Source organism: Micrasema longulum, unplaced genomic scaffold (genome assembly GCF_059751315.1).
Source record: "Micrasema longulum isolate JH-2025_06_02 unplaced genomic scaffold, ASM5975131v1 h1tg000216l, whole genome shotgun sequence".
NCBI lineage: Eukaryota > Metazoa > Arthropoda > Insecta > Trichoptera > Brachycentridae > Micrasema > Micrasema longulum.
In genome coordinates this window covers 321,108-343,136 of record NW_028277421.1, presented here as the reverse complement: position 1 = coordinate 343,136, position 22,029 = coordinate 321,108, and the positions used below count along the sequence as shown (strand labels likewise).

The following is a 22,029-nucleotide window of genomic DNA, read 5'->3' as shown; positions in this document are numbered from 1 at the left end:
ATTTGATTTTCATTTTTCTACTAATATTAATAAATGGCCAAAAAGTTCAAAATATTAAGGTAAATAAAATTGTCATAAAAACAAAATGTGTCTGGGAAATCAGTAGGTATTTTACAAACTATTTGGTATTCACGATATTAAATGACAATAATAATTTAATTTTTCCATATTTTTTTTTAAATAACTTCACAATTAGGGGTAGATAAAATTGTTATTAGAAACAATAAAAAAAAAGTTTTTTTTTTCTAAAACAAGTAATTTTTTTATTTATTTGGATAAAAAAAAACTGTGCTTTTTTATGTTGCTTTTTAATTTGCCTCCATCGTAATTTTTAAAGTAGTAAGGTAAGTCGTAATTATTAATTAAGTATCAAATTAATGTGATAAACAAAGCAAATCGCACATTTAAGCATTTTTTTAAGGTTATATTCTTTGCAGTGTTTTAAAAATCTTAAATGGAACTCATAACTAAAGCATTTATACCATATAAATAAAAATAGTATTTTAAAATAGATTCAGAAATCGCAAGATTACATTTATCGTAAATATCTTAAATTGGTATTTTCTCTCAAAACAACGAATCTTGTAGAATTCAGATAACCGTAATGAAAACCAAAGGATTGAACATTATACTTTAGCGAATCCAAATTAATTCTGATTAAAATATTGAAGACATTTTCTGGAAGCCTAAATGTATTATTCATAGCTTTCTAAGTGATACAGAATTCGTTTCAAAGTTAAGGAAAAAATGTAAATCAGAAGCTTTTAGATTTAGACCCTCCTATTATGATACCCTATTAAGACTCATCAGTACCGTGGAGTCATTGTAAGGATTCGCACATCAGCAACCTTATACCTTGCTCTATTGTTTTAAAAGCTTTCAAGTCTTCGCTCTTGAAAAATAATAACGACATAAGCCTCTTCCTCTCTTCTTCGTCCTAATTGATGAAAACAGCGTACCTACCAACATGCTTGGTAGTGATACGTAGTACACCTATACAAATACCAGGAACGGCTTTATTAAAAAGATGCAAATTAAAATCTTAACATGAAAATTCACGTTATTAAACTTTCTGCCTAATTGGAAATAACAACAAAAAAAACGTACAACATTCGCTCAGAGGCACCTCTTTTATATCGCACCGAGATTATTCAATATTTTGAAAGAAGGTATATAACTGTCAAGGACAAAATGAGTTTGAGGAGAGTGATTCAGGGCTGGATTTTCCTTAAAGGAAGAGATTTAAGTTGGAAACTCCTTGATGATATTTCTATGATTCAAATAATTTATTTAATGTAAATCAATATTTGCATTTGTTTTATCTTTCTATGTTTATATTATTTGTGTATGATGTTGTGACTATTGCATTCGTTTTTTTTTATTATGTTTTGTCGTACTGGAGGACTATTCGTTCCAACTCGATACATGACTTTTTTAGTCCCATGGACTTGGGTCTTCATAATGTGAACGACTCAAGAATTCGCAAGTAAATTAAATTAAAAATAAATTTACACAATTTAATTCAATTCATTTATTTAAATATAACATATACGTTACAAAAATATATTCAATACGTACATATTATAAAAAAGAAAAAAAATACACGAAAGAGACTCATGTCAAAGTAGTAGAAGAATCCTGCTCCGGAAAACCCCTTCGGATACATGGAACAGATCAATATCCAGAGCGATGTTGTTCAGCATAGCGGTACCCCTTCCAACAGGCATAACCATAGGCAGGTTGGTCCTGAATATCGGAATATGAAACAATCTATGCTGACGCTGTCTTAGGTAATTATCAGGAACATACAAACCAATGCTCATCATAATTTCAGAATTATCGATCATACCGCGCAACAATCGATAAAAATGTGTAGTCAAATACACATTCCTTCTAGTCTCTAAACTTTTGTAGCCAAGCATACCCTGGAGAAACTCGGTCGGGTAGAGCCAAGGATAATACCCGCACTCTCTCATGTAGAGATATCTCAGAAACTTCTTTTGGATTTTCTCTATCATAAGAGAGTACTTCAGTTCATGTGGCCCCCAAATCATCGAGCCACTCTCGAGTCTTCTTCGCACCAAGGAGTTGTAAAGAGTTCTCAGTACGCGGGTATTTTCAAAATCTTGATCTTGTCACTCATGCAATGTAGGAAAATATTTGGTTAATGATTCATAAATAGGTACATTCTCAAAAAAATAGTATGTCATCTCCTTATATTTAAAGTACTCTGGACAGGATTTGAATATAGTATTACTCGTATTTTATATTATAATAAGTCAAATATTATATTACTATGTATTTAAAAATGCTTATTTCAGTCGTGCAAAATTAAACTCAAAAATAATATAGACTAAACAAATGTCGCACTGCACTAAAATTAGCGATTAAAATTCAATATCCAGCTAGACGGGAACAACAATACTAAATATTATGTATATGTATAACTCTTCCTTCATTGCTAAGACACTGCTAGACACCCAGGCTATCTTCGGAGAACAATGATCACCCCCTCCACCGCGCGTGTCCGCATTGTCCTCGTGTAAACACGAACGGACAGGACCTTATGACAATAGTGATTTGCTTGACGTGAACGTGACGCTCCCGAAAAAAAATTATGGCCAAAGTAGTAGTCAGATTATTATTATTATTACTATTTATCTTGTCTTTTAACAATTTTAATACATCTTGGTAAAAAAAAACGCTGTTGGTCCCAGCGCTGTCCTGCGCGGCCCAGGCTTTTCACGGAGCTGAGACAAGATAATATTGTCATATGTATTGTATTGTCCTCATGTAAACGGCCCTTTATCTTCTCTGCATGCATCCTTGTCCTTGTCTTCATCTGTCTCCATTTATAACTAGATATTTTTCACTTTTTTATGCAACGATTATCTACATTTTATGTATGTATTATATTTCTTTACTGATACTGTATAATTTGTGGAAACCTGTTATTGGTTCTGAATCGTAAATATGTAAAACTGTTTATTTTTATATAAATAAAATATAAAAATATCGTTTTTTTATTCCTACTTCATCTAGTGCCGATTACCATTTCGATTACCAAGTTAATCCCAGCCTATATCCCTAATGTTATATAGGACACGTTCAATACAATTCTCCGCTATTATTCAATAAAGCATTATTCCTTGTTAAGAGGGGTGCTGTAATGGTTTTGCGGAGCTTTGCATTTTTACTCATGGAAAGGGAGATTGCGATGACAGGATGGTATCGAGTTCCTGTGATCTAGTGTACAGATCTATGATTGCATTTTATCATTTAAAACATAGAAAATTGTCTCTCACTCTTTGAACTTAAAAATATTTTTGATATGTCTGAATCTTTGTACCAACATTTGTTATTTTTTTCTCGAATAGTAAATTTTAGACATTGCATAAAATACTTACACCACTCGAAAAATTACACAAAGAAATGGACCATATTTTAGTCATTAAGGAGATTAAAAAAAAAAATTATTAAAAAAAAGTATTTTTGATGAATACTGTTTTTATTTTAGGGCTAAAAAATATTGTGACTTGTTAAAATTTGAGCATTTCGATAAAATGGGAGTGAAACATGAGAAAATATGTTTTTTGAATTTTCATTTCTAATATCACATTTTGCAGGAGATGAAATAAACATGATTAATAATTGTGTTGTGGAATTTGCATTTTAGTGTAATATTCCCAAGTGCCCTCAAAAAACTGGTAGACAAAGAATCGGTTAGTGGTTATTTTATTTTATTTATTATGTACACGGCCTAAGCCAATTACAACAGTTATATGAAGAAACTTATGTACAAGCAATTGAACAAAAAAAACATAAAACTTGTTAGCAAGGACAAACAAGGGCAGTAAAATAATGGTATACAATATATTTATAAACACGATTAACATATAAGACTTTGAGCTAATCCATGCCAATCTAACTTTATCCCACACCGTAAAAATGGCGAAAAAATCTTCAAAAACTCGGAAAAGATATATCCCAAAGAAATCCACGTTGTGTGACGTATTGACTAATCTACACATTCTAGACATTGCGGCATAGAAATAAAAGTTGCTCTTAGAAGATTTGTTAATTAGCAGATTTTGAACTTGAAAAGAAATTGATATCCAACTATTTACTAACGTTTATTGAATATTATTAGATTTTATTGTATCCACCACCCCTGTATGTATACGTAATTTAACGATACAACAATTTAGGGAATCCAAATGAATGTACATAGCAATTATAATGTGCATCGCATACAATATCTAAACCCACGGGGAGCGTGAGGCGTGAATAATTTCACAAAGAGATTCTTGTATATTTAATTACGCCATGATTGAAATCTTCAATATTCGACTTCATACAAAATTGTATAATAGTCCACAATTGTCAAAGGGTTTAGAAATAAAGCTTTGTTTAACGTAAAACTATGTAGGACATTTAACGAGTATCACGGAAGAGAGGTCTGAGGTTCAAACTCACAATTGATACTCATTTTCTAATAGTGCGTTATTTACAATTCGTTGAAAATGCCCCCAAAAATCGAAATATTTGGGTAAGTAATAATAACGGAAATATCTATTTTTCACTAAAATAATTAAATGATTCATTAAGTCAAAAAACATAAATGTCTTAATCATCATTAAATTGATCACCATATTCAGCCAAGAAACAGTTAAGTATTGCAATGGAAGACCACGTTACATACAAATGTTTAATGATGACCTTGCCAAGAATTGAACCTAGAACCTCCAGCATTGTTGGTGAATTGCGTTGACCACTACACTAGGAGGTATTTTATTTTATTATTTTATTTTATTATTTTATTTAATTTTATTTTAGAGTAACCGGATAAAGATTTTTATTGGATTAAGGTGTGATGATTATTTTAAAACACTTATTTATGAAATAAAACATTGTAATAATAAGGTGAGTTCACAGTATTATATTTTTCAGACTGGGTGTATCGTGTTTATGTGTTCTTTTTCCGACTGGGTGTTTATGTGCTATTTTTTTCAGACTGGGTGTTTTGTTTTTATGTGCTTGTTTTCAGACTAGGTGATTATGTATAGTTTTTTTCAGACTGGGTGTTTATGTGCTTTTTTTTTCATTTTTTTCACTATTTTTGATAGGATCTCTTGATTTTAGTAAAAAAAACGTCATTATTAAAAGATTAGCGCTCCTTTCTGAAATAACCCCAATTTTGTAGTAACCTCATTGTACAAATTATAAAAAATATAAATAAAACTTATAGGTAGACATTGATGTTTAACAACTACATAGGTACGTTATTGCCTTACCAACCGCGTCTTTTATTAAGCAAATATTGCGTCGAAAGAAAGAAACAGCAAATGAGTATTTCTACTTTTTTTATAATAATTTTCTATGTATAAATGTGTCCATAAAAATGCCCATTGGGCGTATAAATAAATAAATAAATCACGATACACATGAAAACATTCGTGAGAGAAAGACATATCTACATATGTATTTCCTATTTCACATTTTATGTTACTGGTAACATATCACCGACACCGGCTGTCAGTGAATCGTTTATAAAGTTGAAAATTGTAAATAATCTAATTAAAAAATATTTCAAATTTTTTATCCCCTTGGTCGAAAAACTCAATTGTATTTACGAATAAAACTTTTCTGTTTTTCACAGTTGCACTGTAATTAAAAGCATTTTCTCATCACACATGACGATATTTTTTGGGTAGCGACACATCTTATCACGATGAAGGTCCATTATACAATGAAGGCAAGGAAGGCAATTACCCACGAATGAAAGGACCTCTATTACGCGCTTGTAACGTGTATATTCAATTATACGGCATTGTAAAGAGGTACTTCTGTTTGAAATTAAATCAGATTTTAAGAATGTATCGTGAATTGTACGAGCATTCTTGCAATGTAACAGAACCCTAATTTTCTTCCTGCCAGCTCTAATATTTGTCTTAGTAGTAGATACACTTTGTATTTCTTCTTACTAAAGTTATCTGAGCTGAGCCTGTCTACGAAACTTTTTAAAGAGATAAAAGTTGTATGCTGGTAGTCATAACTTTTGGTAAAAGTAATGAAATAAAATACGATAAAAGAACAATATGAATAGCCTTAAGAATATTTGTTTGATGTCAGAATTAAGAAGGGTTTATTACTTCCCCCAGAATAATTTATTTCACGAATTAGCGGGATCATTGGACATGGGAATATTGTTCACTCCCCCAATGTATTTTTCCGTATCAAATTCGATCAGAATTAATTCCTTTAAAACCATTTACACCTAACTTGAGATAACTTTAAATGGCTTTTATTATTAACACAGACTTGAAATAATTTATTTTGTTTAATGCTATTATATATTTGTAAATAACCACTTACCGACATTTCTATGCCTACCAGTTTCGAGATGTACCCGTCTCTTCGTCAGGACACCAATTAAACCAACATTCAAAACCCACTATACACCTTCTCCATAGTTGTTGCAAAAAAATATAAAACCATCACGACATGCATTTTAATAAGCACATGCACTGATTAGGACTAGCATGCACTGATTAGATTATGAAAATATTTTGTGTTGTTTGAGAAATAGTTTTAATAAAATTTTAAAAAGAGAGGTAATGGAAGGAGGAGCTTGAGTTTAATAGGTTTAGTGTGACCATTACAATGGAACATCGTATAATTGAAAGGATGTTTGATTATTGATCAAAGGAACATTATTTTTTAAAGCTTTCCTAATGTGAAATATTTCCATATTATTTACTTTTAACCGTTTATTATTTGTATGTAAGATTTTAACTCCTGTATTTTTATTAAAGTCATGACTAAAATTGATTTTGAATTTCAGAGAAACTGTTATTGTGAAGACACCTCATATGTTCTTAAACACGAATATCAAAATTTCTTGATGTTCTTCCAACGTTTTCAGAAGGACAAGAATTGCATTTTAATTGGTAAACACCTGAAATATTTAATATACTATTTTTATATTTAAGTGGTTATTTACAAATATTTAAAAACATTTAGTTAAAATGTTTGACCACGAAGTCAATGCTTAAGATATCAATAATAATTCATTTGTATTAGTTTTTCAATTATTTTATTTAGTTGTTTACTGATAAAAGTGATAATCATATAATTGTCATTGTTTGTTCTTTTGACATTAAAGTGCTGTATGTTATTTTTTAATTGTGTTCTTATTGTGTATATTATTGTTATTTTATTGTTTAAGTTTTATATAATATTCGTCCCGATTCAGCACAAGACTTAAGTCATATGGAGTTAGGACTTGTGTCCCAATAAATGTGAATACAAGTTTATTCTCAATAAATAAAAAAACGCTTACTCAAAAATGTTTTTAGGCTGTCTTAATCGTAATACTTAAAAATACTTTGGATGAAATAGGCATTTAAAGGGATTTTCACTACCTGTTATTGAATTCGAAAAATTCAAGAATCATTTTATGAACCTATAAATTTTCTGTGAAACATGCTGCTCTAAAATAATTCAATATTAACTTATCCATATCAATAAAGGTCTTAGCTCTATTACTTAACAAAAACGGGTAGATTTGTGGTGATTGGAACAATTGAATCTTAACTTTATAAGTTTAATTAACTTAATTTTTTTCAATGTAAATAAAATATTTTTTATTAGGTTAAATTAACTTAATTTTATATCTTCGACGTGACCTTTAAAAATGAATTTATAAATTTATGACATTCGAGTGTATTTGCATATTTTTCCCATTCAATCTATACATTTCTCTCGCCTTATGACTTCGTTTATATATATTTTTTTTATTCATAAATTTTATAAAATGTACATGTTATTGTAAAATTCTAAATATATCTACTTTTACACATCTAGTAAATGTTATCACTGTAACTCTCCAAAAAAAGAGACTAACTCTTGTGCTTGGAGAGTGACTTACACTGTTTTAGTTGTTTATTTATAGGAGTTCATATAATTTTAAATACGAGTACAGAAAAAAGAAAAATAAAAACATATTATATATAAAGAAAAAAAACACAAAACATTGATACATTCATACTCATTAAAATTTAATGTTGTTTTTACACGAGTTCAAAAAATTTCTTTTGATTAACTTTAAATTTATTTATTGGTATATTATTTTTAATAGTTTTTAGTTCATTATCAAAAAGTTATATCAAGTGGTATAATTTTTCACAAGATAATTAATAAGTAAAATTACCAGCAAAATAATAGTTTTACTTTTTTTAATTATTTTTTTTATTAATTACTTATTTCGGTTAAGATTGATCTCAACTATGACGTAGAAAATTCTTAGGAGATAAAAATACCAGCCGTTTAACTAATGTCGCAATAGATTGGAGTAATTCATTTATAAACTACTTTATTATTATGAAAGTTGATCATACAATTCTGATACTTTAATAAAATATGCAACTGTTTATATGATACTTGAGACTTAGTCTAGATACGTACATCTATTAACTTTTAATTAAAATAAATTTGACTTCCAACATTTACTCTATTTGAGATTATTTTTGGACCAAGAAACATGTAACTCTACATGGGTTTTTTTTGCATGCATCTTAAATCAATAATAGATATATCTTACTGTTTTATGTATATGAAGAAAAAGTAAACACTACAGAAATCCATTTTTACTTAGTCGCCATTTTACTAATCACGTAATATGTACGCGACTCGGAGGAAATAGGTATGTAAAGACAAAAACACGGGATATCTACAGGAAGATTGGTTTTTGGATTAAATTTATTCCCACGTATCGGATATATTTAGTATAGGGTATTGTTCCTATAGAACAAACCCTTTGAACTTTTTCAAAAATGGTGAATGGAAATTATATTTATTTATTAATACATTTTATAATATATACAATTTTTTGTTCACTTTGCCCAGCTGTATAATACAGTACTTTCAATTTTCTTGTTGTAACTTATAAATATTTTATTATTTAATTTGTTTTTTCTTTTATTCTTAAATTTTCTAAACTTTCTTCTGAGTATGTTGTATAATTTTTAGATTTTTTAAAATAAATTTTGTATAATTTTCGGTTATTTTTTTTCATAAATCTTGGATAGAAGGAAATTTATGTTTTTTTTTTTAATACTAAGCGTAATATGTTAGTAGTGTAATTTTTTGTAAAAGGCAGTTTTGCCGTTTATGTTAATAAAATTAAAAAAATAAATTAAAATAAGACCCATAATGAGCTGGAAACTATCTTAAATATATCTTCAATGGATATTACAAATATCCCAGACATGATTTCTTTGATAACAAGTTGTATGCTTTCATGCGATCACTGAATCACATTCAACTATAACCGTCTCTCTCCCTCTTGCATTCCTACCTAGTCCAATTTTGTTCTCTCTCCTCCTTAATGCTATACCAACGAATTTGTCTATATTCTTGGATTTACTTATGTAATGATATTATATCTAATTTTATTCTATCATGTAATGTATATCGTCCTTGAAAATGCCCATAAGGCGTATACATAAAGAAATTAAGCAAATATTTAGATTTTTTAGGACACATATTATCTTTATATATATATTATACATATGCACGAGTTAAGAATACTATTTACTTATTTACAAAAGCTGGTTGTTGGAATCAGATTAATACTATACAAATCTTGGAATTACATACTACAACAGAGATGAAGAACATTTACGAGAAGGTAATATAGAAGTCTAGGCATCTACAGGGCTTATGACATGTCAATGGCTGGTTTAAGTGGACACTTTACACACTGTATAACATTCTGCCCATATTTGAACATCTATATTCCTTCAATTCTTTCATGTGTTGATGTTTGTGAAGTAAAAGAGCTAAAACCTTTATTTGTTGATAAATCCACCTGGTCCATGAAGAAGTATAGAAATTGAAAAAATAAAATTTTCAGGCATTGCATAGTATGTAGGTGAAATAATTCAATTAGATGAATCTCACCGACATAAATAAAGGTTTCAGCTCTTTAACTTCACAAATATCAACAGATGAAAGAATTGAAGGAATTTAGATGTTCAAATATGGGCAGAATGGTGAATGTTACACAGTGTGTAAAGTGGCCACTTAAACCAGCCATTGACAGGTCATAAACCCCGTAGATGCCTAGACTTCTATATTACCTTCTCATAAATGTTCTTCATCTCTGTTGTAATATGTTAATATAAACTGCTCCCTAGGGAATTAAATCCAGTCCTTGTCTACAAAACTTTGGACAAACTCAAAATATTGTTAATAAATCTTACATTGATATAATATTATCTACCGTCCTGTGGTATCGCAGTTGTATTAATTAATTGTACAGCATTTAAAGAAGATAAGAAACGTTTAGTTTACGAATGCGAGAAGTATTAATATGATATTTCAGTGAAAACCGTATATAATCAGATTGTGATGACATTGCCGGACGATTAAAGCTGCGAACTGCAGAGAAACAGGAATAGCGGCTTTGGAGAATGGAAACCATGTGCGAGCAAGTAAAAATGTTTATTTTATTACCTCCTGTCGGTGAACTGGTCTCAAAAGGTGTGAGAAGGAATATTAAAACTATAATTAGAAACTAAACCCAGGAGTTCACGTAACTCCTAACACCGCAAGATCTGCGGACAGATGGGTTATTTGTACAGCGGAACAGACATTTTTCGGATCAATTTGTTTTCCTTAACCGGTTGTTGTAAATAATGCGCTTCGTAATTGATGTCTCAAAGATACATCAAGAGTAACATGTGCCCCAGTTCTTGGAAATTATCAAACTTTACAAATTCCATCCAATGTTTTCATATCGCAGTTTTGCGAATGATTATCTCCGCATATTCGGTTTAATTGATTTGACACATAAACCATGTCGTTATTAAGTCTGGTCTAGTGACGCATATTAGAGATTTACAGAAATCATCGATTTATTTATAAATTATCAAAACTATCGATTGATTATCTTTCTCTCTGTACATTAGAGCAGGTTGTACTGTGCAGTGAAGACTGGCCACCCAAGAATTTCTATTTTCAAAATGTTCCATGTAAAATACTCATCTACATATTCTAGAATATTTCCTAGCCTAAGTTTGCTTTAATAACACATGTTATCCCGTATCGTCATTTCAAATAATATTTTATCTGTAGCTATTATGTTAGACGATATTTCATTAACTTATTGTATGAACAAAAACTTATATTTTTCAATAATTATTTTGGAAGTAGAGTTAAGAAAAATATAACTGAGGGTTTGTTTTACTGAAATCCAATACTTATTTAAATGTATGATTAAGAACAGTTGAGGAAAAAGCTGAAGTTATAATCATTTATATAAAAAAAGGGAAGGAATGGAATACGAAAGAACTACGAAAACAATCTTTGGTGTAAATAATGCTGGATTTTATTGGCTGAAGGTGATTGAGAAAAAAATGACGATTTTACTGCAATTACATTTTTCTTTTCATGCCTTTCTACAGGGGTTTATATTCATTTGATGACTCGGTTATTTGTTTGATGAGTTTCTTTAGCGAAGTTAAAAAAAATATTCAACTAACAAAGCTAAAAATAACCCACTGTAGTGGGCCATCTGCATACCTCAACTTTTGTTTGAAAACAAAATCTTTCAACTTGCCCGGACATAAATTTTAATATAACTGCGCATAATCTCAAAAACCATCTATTTTTTACGAGACTTTAATCCACGGACTTAAACTTAAGGTAAATTATATCTCCCACGAAACTGCACTACTATGTTATGTTTACTATACTCTGAGCACCTATAAACTGCGCGTAAAACCTCACCTAATTTTAACAACATCGTGAACACCCAAGTAAAAATTTATGCCTTCCTTTAGAATGGACACATTTTGCATTTCGGTAGTCGATGTGCTGTAAAACTTAAGAATTTCCTACAGTTCCTTCTAGTAAAACACACCATGCTAAATTTTTCCTGGAACTTAAACATCTCGATGCGGTAAATCTTTGGACTCGGTTGAATTGTTAATGCGTTTGTCGTTCAAAATGGATCCCAATATAGAATTTCTCTCCAAGCAATAATACCGCGCCTAATGTGATTGATCTTTTGTTTACTCACCGGAGATATAATAAACCAACACAAAATAAATAATAACTGTTAATAAAACGTTCTCAGACCCGACGATTAGTAGATGACTGTACTATATGAGTTTAATTTTAATTCGACGGCAGAAATCTTTTATAAATAATAAATACTCGCACTGAAAAAGCGTTTGACTCATACGAGTAGTTAACTTTTGTTTACGCATTCCAAGGAATAAAGAGATCTTGTTGATAGTAATATACATCGAGACAAAAAAATAAGAAAGTTTTAAATGTTTGAACTTGCGCCCTGCTTAATATAACGGAAGAAATAGTAAAAAATAGATTAATTGGAACAATAAACGATGGGTAATCGAAAATTCATTAAGGATAGAAACATCTATCTCAGTTATATATATTAATCTAATCACGTCTTAAAATTCAAATGGGTTCGTAGAAATACATCATTTAAATCAAAATCAGGGCTCAGGTAAAAACCACTGAATGATTCAGGTGGAACCCGAGCATTCCCAAATCGCGGACCAGAGCCGAAATGCTCCCATTGTTTGAGAAATTGGAACGTTTCGGTCAGTGTTCATTTTGGTGAATATTTTGTGTGTTTTATTGTTTCCTCGTTTTGTTTCTATCATTTTGGGATGCATTGTGAAAGGTATGCGAATCCCGAATTCGGAAACGTTGCCAGTCCTTTTGATGTTGACAGTAGAGTAGACACTATGGGCAAAAAACTGGTTTTGCAAGCGTACGCCGTGGGTTTAATCATTATCCTTATTAACATTACACATAGCTGTAAAACTACTTAAAACGATTCCATTCCTACATTGAAATGCCATTATGACTCAATTATAATATTAACTTTACCGCTTCATACCTAAAACGCACGTCAATTTGCATACAAATCCTTAAGCAGATACTTGAAATGACTACCCTAAGCATTCTGTCAACAATGGGAAGTAATCTATATAGGGAGCAATTAGTCGCTCACTTGCACCTTAAATGCGGGCTGTTTGCATCCTTAATGAGGGAAATAAGTATGGCTTACGTCTCGTTAGGTACAAAACATCAAATACCACCGAAGAGTTGCGATGCAATGTCAACAAAATTACTTCGGAATAAAGAAAATCGCCAAACCAAATTAAGTTATCTTAAATAAAACATTCACCGTCATCATAATGCTCTATCCGCAACCCAGTAGTGCATACGCATACGTCACATAAATTGTACTTCAATTGCAGTGTATCTGGGTAATTTTTATTATTATTTAATAATAAAAAAAGTTGGTCAGTCTTACGCTTCGGATGCCAGTCAAGGAACAATAAAATTTCACTGTCAATCTCTTCCAGGGATCGAATCCAGAACCTCAGAGTAAGCAAACGCACAAACCACTAGGTACACCACGAAGCGAACTTATCTCCACCTGATTTTTTTTCTAAGGATTTTTACTTCAAAGTAAAAAACACTCGTTTTCAGTTCTTGTTTTATTTGTAATCGCATAACTGTATACTTCATCCGCCCGGATAAACATTAGTATAATTTTATTCTGACTTTAAAAAAAACGCATTTTCCCCTATATTCAGTTAATATGTAATACCTACAACTTAAAGTTCACGCTTCTATCAGCTGAGACAAATTAAATACGTACGCAAAAATTTGCCGGTTGATGCCTCTCGTCAATTATTCATAAATGCGTTTGTAATGTTTAGAGTCGAGTATTGTAATGGTATCTACGCAGGTCTACCAATGAACACAATAACTCGCCTGCGATCTATATTAAATGCGACCGCGAGACTTATTTTCGGAATCTCTAAGTTCAGTGATATCACTCCACTACTTCGGAAATTAAACTGGCTACGTTTTCCACAGAGGGTGGAATACAAAATCTGTTGGCTTATGTATGTATAAGTCACTCCACAACTCTGCTCCGTAGTATCTGAGAGAACTTTGCATTCCAGATGAACTCGCTGAAAGGCGTCTTACGCTTAGATCAGCTACGCCTACGGCGAGAGGAAAAGTTAGTATACCCATACGCAAACAGCGCATCAAATTCGGTGAACGCGCATTTGCGGTCGCAGGTCCTATGGCATGCAATGCTCTCCCAGTAGAGGTGCGAGGCTGTGAGAGGGAAATGATGTTTCGGAAAAAACTTACAACCCACTTGTTCTCTAAATCATTTGAATAAATCCGTAGCATGTGGTATGTTCTCTAAATCATTTAAATAACTCCGTAGCATGTGGTAACAAAATAAATTGTTTTTCTTAAATTACACATTCAAAAGTTTCAATTAAATTTATTTGTCTATATAATCATTTTGTAAAGCGCCCTTGAGGTATTTTATTACGAAAATGCCGCTATATTACTTATCAGTTAACTGACGGGCGCCGTGGCGCGGTGGTTGGACGGCCAACTGTGAAACTGGCGTCGCGGGTTCGATTTCCGCCAGTTGCAAGAAAATAATCCAAGAAAGATCTTTTTCTCAATTGGTCTGGGTGTTGTGGTATATTTTGTATTACCTCATTCCATATCCCCTCTATCCCACCTGCTGACAAGCCTCAAAATAAAGGCTTAGCGAGTTATTCCTTTTTATAAAAAAAATATCAAAATCCATAATAATGTTTTTAAAATAAGTTCCATTTTACAAACTTATAAAGAAGAAAAAATAAAAGAATTTGAGATGAGTAAGTCACTCAGATACCAAAATAATATTAAAATCCCTAAATTTCACCAAAGTCATGGTCAAAATAGTTTTGTCTTCAAAGGTGTCAAAAATTACAACAATGTTCCCAATGAACTAAAAATTATTCAAACTAATATATCAATAAATAAATTAAAAGTAAATTTAAAGAATTTTTTTGAACAAGTGTAAAAACTCCATTCAATTTAAATTAGTATGAATGTATGATAATTTTTTGTTTTTATTTTTTTATCCTATATTTTTTTTTCTCATGTACTCGTATATTCAAAATTATATAAATTATAATAAATAAATAACAATAGCAGTTTAAGTCACTCTCCAAGCACAAGAGTTAGTCTCTTTTTTTGAAGAGTTACAGTTATAATATTTATTAGATGTATTAAGTAAATTTGTATAGAATAAAAATACAATTTATGAAATATATTGATTAAAAAGAATCTAAAAAAAATATCAAGTATTTAGATAGCGAATAATTTTGCATTCGATTACACCCAGCGCGATGACATTCAATCATAAAGCGATAATAGTTTCCACAAAGCACGTCTGTAAAAAAAATTTGGTACATAATTAATAACTCAATAATGCATGCACCTCTTTAAATTTATTAAAATTTCCTTTTGTTCTCACTTGCCGCATCTCGCGTCCTTTGTAACTATAATCCAAAACTAATCAACGTGCTTCTAAGACAAATATTCAATTATTCAAAAAGTTCCCCCTTGTATCGTAAAATGTATACCGCGTACCTAAATAACACCGATGAGGCAGCCGAGTAGCACGCGCCGGGAATTAGGAAAAAGAAACGATGGTTGTTAACATCATTTTTTGCTTATAGACAGATATACGAGGGTGGCTTGTAAAAATCCTCCCTATCTGTATGAGGATATGGAAGGGAGAGAATGTAAAAGGAGCTGGCGCGGTTGAAGTGCAATTTTTTTAACACTAAATGCAGCGTTTACATGTGAAATTTTAAAGATTTTTCATTCGGCGTAATCTTGTTTGGCTTCAAACTTGCCTTGAAAGTTATAAAATGCAACCATTTAAAAAAGTAACTCAATAGCCGACAAAAACCATTGTTTTTAAGTATGTTTAGTTTGTCTAAAAGTATTGGTCTTTAAAACCGTTTTCGGATATGTTGGGTGAGTGCTTACACTGTCACATGTCATTGTTTCAAGACAGGCTCCTAGAGTTTAAGACTGATCACTACGTTCGTGTGTAACAGAAGATCAATGTACGCTGCATTTGTTGTACCGTTACACTGCTCTATACACCACTGGATTCTGATACGGGGACGATAATAATGAAGTTAAAGAAAAATGGATTTTAAAAAAAATAGGTTTTTTTTTTTTTAATTTTCATTGATTACGGGTTACATACATTAAACAAAATATTTTTACTTCAAAAATTCACATTCTACTGTTAATGATAATATTTTTAACATCTTTTATAAAGGTTGTCTAAATCTTTTGCTTAGTTTTGTCTGGTAGTTTATTGTATAATCTCAGTCCATGGTTTATTAGTCTGGACTGTCCGTGTCTCGTTTTAGAAAGTTGTTTATTATATTTTTATATTTTTTTTCATGTTTTAGTTCTTTGTCTACAATTACATTAGTGGCTAATTTATTAATAAATTTTAATTATTCTTGTTTAAAGAGTTCAGTTACATATAATTGTTTAGTTTGTTTAAAAATTTAGTTGCTGTTAGATAGGGCAGCAGGTCATATACTAACTTGAATATTTTATTTTGTTGACTTTGTAGTCTGTTAATGTCATTTTGATTTCCTGTTCCCTATAGTTGTTGCATATAACATATTTTAGTTTTTACATAGGCTTCGTACATTAGATTTTTTTAGTTTTTGGAACAAAGTTTTTGATTTAAAAAAAAAAACTCTAAAATGTCGCCACTTTGCTAATTAATTGTTTATATGAATTGTCCATGTCAATTGTTGAATGTTGAAGTTCACGATTTTAATTTTTTTAAATGGTAAAATTATTCGGAACGAATTATTTTTCATCTAAACTCGCCGATGGAAAAGTGGTGCAATTTTCAAGTCCATTTTGTGGCTGTCAGTGGGTTCATGATCCCGGCTTCTGGTACCTATTGGCTCTGATGTTGCGACAGATGTCACACGGGTATGAGTACGAATGGCACAAGAATATTCTAGAAGGCAGGTTGAGTATAAAGCATATATTCGGCTAGTAAGCATTTCGGAATAACGGGGAATATTTTCATTCAAAAGCAACAACGTGGGAAAATGGAACGCCGCAATAAAATTGTCAAATCAATTAAATGAATTTAAATAAATGTTTGGCAATGCACCTTTAGGATGAAAACGACTTAACTCAAGAAACCTTCAAATGAGTTAAGATCATAAAGTGACATTAATGAACATTATCCATCTTTCTGCATTTAAAAAAAACTCAACATTCGGGTGGGTAGTAGGTAGGACAAAACCGTTACATCAGTATCCTCAGAGAATTTAGATTCCGTGTCAGTACGGAAGCGACGCAATTAGTGTTGTGTTTACATTGCTGTGTGAAGGACGCAACGCAGACAAACATATAGTGACCAAAAGCCGGTTGAGTCGATTTTATTCTGATACAAATGGCATGTTTACTTTTTTTTATGTTAAAACGACCAATTTAGCTTTGTGATTGTTTCGTTCTGGCTTACCGATAATCTTAGTGACTTATTTACGTTTATGTCATTTCGTGAATAAATAAAAACATGTGTTTGGTAACCTGATCTGACCTTATAAAAATTATGTCATTATCTTATTTATCAAAGTGCTTTTATTTGTTTTATTTTTTTATTATTTAAATAAATGTCTTGTTTAAACTTATAATAATTTATTTTTTTTACACTTTTTTTTACAATTTTTTTTCATAGATTCATAACTGCATGCCTTCGGTATAATTTTCAACTCAAAAGTTGGTGCTTACTTCGAAAAATACGAAACAATCGACAAAAGAATACGAAGGTGTCATAATTAATATTCTTCTTTTACAATTTCCCAAAAAGTTGATTTTATGAGTTGAGTCGTTTTCGTCCTAAAGGTGCGATAGGATAACATCTGCATCAAAATAACTGTCCCGTTATCGGGAAAATTAATTTTTCTTCGATATATAGTCAATTTTTATGCAACTTCACACACGAAGGGCTCGTTTGAGTCATTTGTGCTTAATATATAGTACAGCGCCAAAACTTATAAGATTAAAAATTCATACCAACATTAGGGAGATATCGCCTTAATGTAAGTGAGTACGTGTTTGAAAAACAAACAAACTATCACGCCGTTTCCCCGAAGGGGTAGGTAGAGAGGATAGAACCCCACATCACTCTGTTTTTTCATACAGACCTCGCTTCCTCCACATTCATACGTCTTCTCATGCACCCACGCCGATTATTCCTACTCTTGACATGTCCATCTTTAAATATTTGATGTACTTAATCGTGCCATGTCTTTCTCGGTCTTCCTCATTTTCTGAATCCATCAACATTCGCATCGTAGATCTTTTTAGCCGTTCTGTCGTTGTCCATTCGCTCTGCATGTACCAACTACTTTGCTTATGTCTCCGTTTTTACCAATTGCCCTATAAAGGGTAAACTATGTATCAATGCTACCAGACATAGACATTACTTTTTGTAAGAGTAGGTACCTATGTATTATTTATGAGTCCAGGCGGATAAAGAACACAGTTTTATGTGTAAGATTGAACCAGAACACTGGACAAGTGTTTTCGACTCGATGGCTGCTCTCAGATAAAAAAATCCTTAATTAAAAAAATTGATTCGAGATAAGTCGGGTTGAATCGAGTTGTGATCCCGTGGCTAGTGTTGCGGGCTCACGGATCAGAGATCAACTTGATTCCCATTTTCTAATAGTAATTTATTTGCAACTTGCTGAAAATGGCACAAAAATCGAAAAAAAATGATAAATAATAAGAACGCAAATATCTCCTTTTTTACATTTTTTATTGTTGTTTGAAAAAATATCCGCCCTCTTGTGTAGTGGTTGATGCATCAGCCTACCATTTATGAGGTGCTGGGTTCGATTACTAATTGGGTTGGACATGAAAAAATCATTCTTAAGATTTTTTTACTACAATATTTCATTGTTACTGTACCTGAAGCATAAGATTGAACGCTTTGCATTTGGTTTACCAATGCACTGCCCTATGTATCACTTGGTGCAGAAAGCGGGATTGTAATAGTGATGATACGTTTATACAAGTAAAGTTAACTTTTAAAATGTAGGTACCAATTCAAAATAGTTATCAATTTACATCAGTTGAATATTCTATACGTTAATTTATAAGTCGACTGATCAATTCAACGTACGGTTATTTAATCAGGGTTTTAAATGAATGAAAGGTTATATGGTACGATTCTAACCAATAAAGGGGTAGATATTTGCATTGCATTTCATTATTATTATTTATGTACTTCAGTGAATTTAATCGGATCACAAAGGTGTAAAAGTTCCCACTCTGTGATTGCAACCGTAAAAGCCTCGCATGTGTAAATTTAGATGTCCTTCTACCATTATATTATTATTTTATTTTTACTAGGAAAAACAACAGATGTTATACAAATAATTAAATATCAAAAGTTTTATACACATCCAGTTCAAGTTTTTCGCAAATATAATGATAGAACATGTTACACGATAAAGGGAAAATATTATGTAAGAAAAGGAAAAAAGAACAACGTAAGAAGGCAGAGGATGGGAAAATAACGAGTGGAGGAAAGGGATTTGTGTAATATTTTATTTTATTTATTAAATGAAAACAATAGCCATTGTAACAAAAAAAAACAATATTTACAAATTAACTAAAATTATAGGCCAATTATAGTTTTTTTATATATAAGTAAATACAATGAAAAAAATCATACCGGTGAAAAACAACTCCGTATAATTCCACTTGTAAAAAAAAGAGTTAAATATAGTTGATCAATTCGAAATTCACTTATGATATTTAAATAAACATATCAAAAGGTACATACATTAATTACACGGTGATAAATGTTTCATTTTAGAGTTTTCCAAAAAGTTTTTTTATGCCGCAAAATTTAAAAGTTGAGAATATCTAAATTGGGACAGAGTAAGTTAAATTTTAAGGAGCTGTGATGGATAAATGAGTTTTTAACGTAACTTTTTTTGGGCAATGGATTATAATTGTTTTTAACCTGTCGAATGTCGTGTTGATTTATACATATGATATGTAAGATAACCGTATGTCCGTATACTTTTAAAAAAGCTTGGTGTTAATGATATAAAGTATGAATTACAATTTTTATTTTTAAGTTATACTTTTAAAAAAAGGGGTTCTTTGGTATTCATCAGAAGTCATCGAAAGACTCGTGAGTTTCAAGTACCTGAGAGTATATGCAATGGAAAATGGCAGCTTTCAAAAAGAGCTGGGAGTGCGGCTGGGAATAGCAGGTTCCGTATTCAACAGTATAAAGGCTAACTAGAGAATAGATTTTTATTCAGAGAAAACAAAATGCCGCCTATACAGGTGGCATTTCGTTGTTTTCTAACACCTGCATAACACCTTTTTTCTACGGATGAGAATCGTGGCACCTCACAAAAGCCCAAAGCTGTAAAATATTGAGTTTTGAAAATAGGTATCACAGAAAAATCTTGGATGAGCCGTAGTTCGATTTTGTGAAAAATTAAGAAAGGAGAGAACAGACGCAGCAAACTCCGGTGACAACTGTCACAAAGCGGAGGTTATACGGTTGGCTGAGCCACATACTGCGGATGCTTTCTAAGACACTTAACCACGGTTGTCTACTTTACATGACATCAAGTTCTCGACGTCCTGGACGTCCGCTACTGACTGCTCGTTGGCAGTCCACGTAAGAACTTCCGGATCCAAACCTGACTTAGAAGGATGCACAGCAGCTGGCAGAGCTACCTGGAGACTCTTTTCGACACCATGTGTTCCAACCAGGAAGCCAACATGAAATAATGATGGTTCAGATTTTATTTTCGAATTATTTATTTGTAATGTGACCAGGTAATCAAATTCGACAAAAACGTTTAAAAAAATCATCACAGCACTGTCAAATATACTGGGATAAAACTATTTATGTAGGACGTGTTTTTTGGTGCATCAGAAATATGCAGTTTGTTGCAGTTTTAAAAATAGTCTTGTTTTCTAATAATGCAGCAAGAATAAAATATAAAAATAAAAAAGTGAAACTTCTTGATGGAAGTGAATTGTAATTTATTATAGAAATAAAAGTCGATTAGTATTTACATCCCCAACTTTGAGATAGCCAGTGACCTGTTTCATCTCTTTCAGGCATCTTCGAGACTAGTATTTTTTATAATTAGTTCGCTTCGTAGTGTAATGGTTGGCTCGTTCACCTACCATGCTTGAGGCCCCATGGTTGATTCCTGGCAAGATCAACGTAATATATTTTATTTGAAAATGGTTTCACATTTCAATGTTTCATTGTCACTAGACCTGATCCGCTTAACTTCGTGTAACAAATATTGAGATACGAATACAGTGCTTTATGCACCATCGATTGCGGATAAGAATATGATGACGATGATAAGTCACGATTCGTGTAATAATAATTGCTCAAAAAGTCTACCCACACTTCACCAGCCCGAACACATCCTAAGCTAAACCGCCCTGTTTGGCGCGCTTGTACGCGCGCTGTGTACTTTTCGGTACAATGGATCATTCAAACGATCCTACAATGGCAGGCACACGTCCATTCTGCAATTTCCATTATGATTTCTCCCTAGCTGCGATAAAAATGTAAAAATGTGCGCTGTACATTGGTGGTGCGTGATGTTCATAAAAATATATATATATTTTAAACTTTGTTCATTATTCAATATGGAAACACCATTTTTTAGCTAAATTAAATTAATAAGGGTGTTACGGACGTCAAACGGAAAGCGGCCCTTGTAGGGACCGCCCCTGCGCTATATTAAAATGTTTAGACTTAGGGATCTCGGTATGTGTTAGAAATGAGCTGCCCCTCCAATAAAGACTAGTATTTGTCACTTTCGGGGGTGGCCTTTTCCATACCGAGACATTTAGAATAGGCATTTAGTTACAAATTAGTTTTAAGTATATTTTTGAATGTGCATCGTTTCGCGCTGCGTTGCCGCCGCAAGAATGCCGTGAGAACTGGAGGGGGTAGTGCCTATATACGTGGAGGGAGGGAGACGGATGGAGCGGGCGTGCGGCCTTCTCTATCGCTCTCTCTCTCTCCGCGCGGCATACGACGGCTAGACCCGCTCG

At 31.8% G+C, this 22,029-nt stretch overlaps 1 protein-coding gene across 1 annotated transcript in view; it reads right to left on the bottom strand.

Moving 5' to 3' along the window:
• The window catches only part of LOC148283606 (uncharacterized), a 251,422-nt gene that overhangs the window by 208,534 nt on the left and 20,859 nt on the right, over positions 1-22,029 (bottom strand). The window lies entirely within an intron of this gene.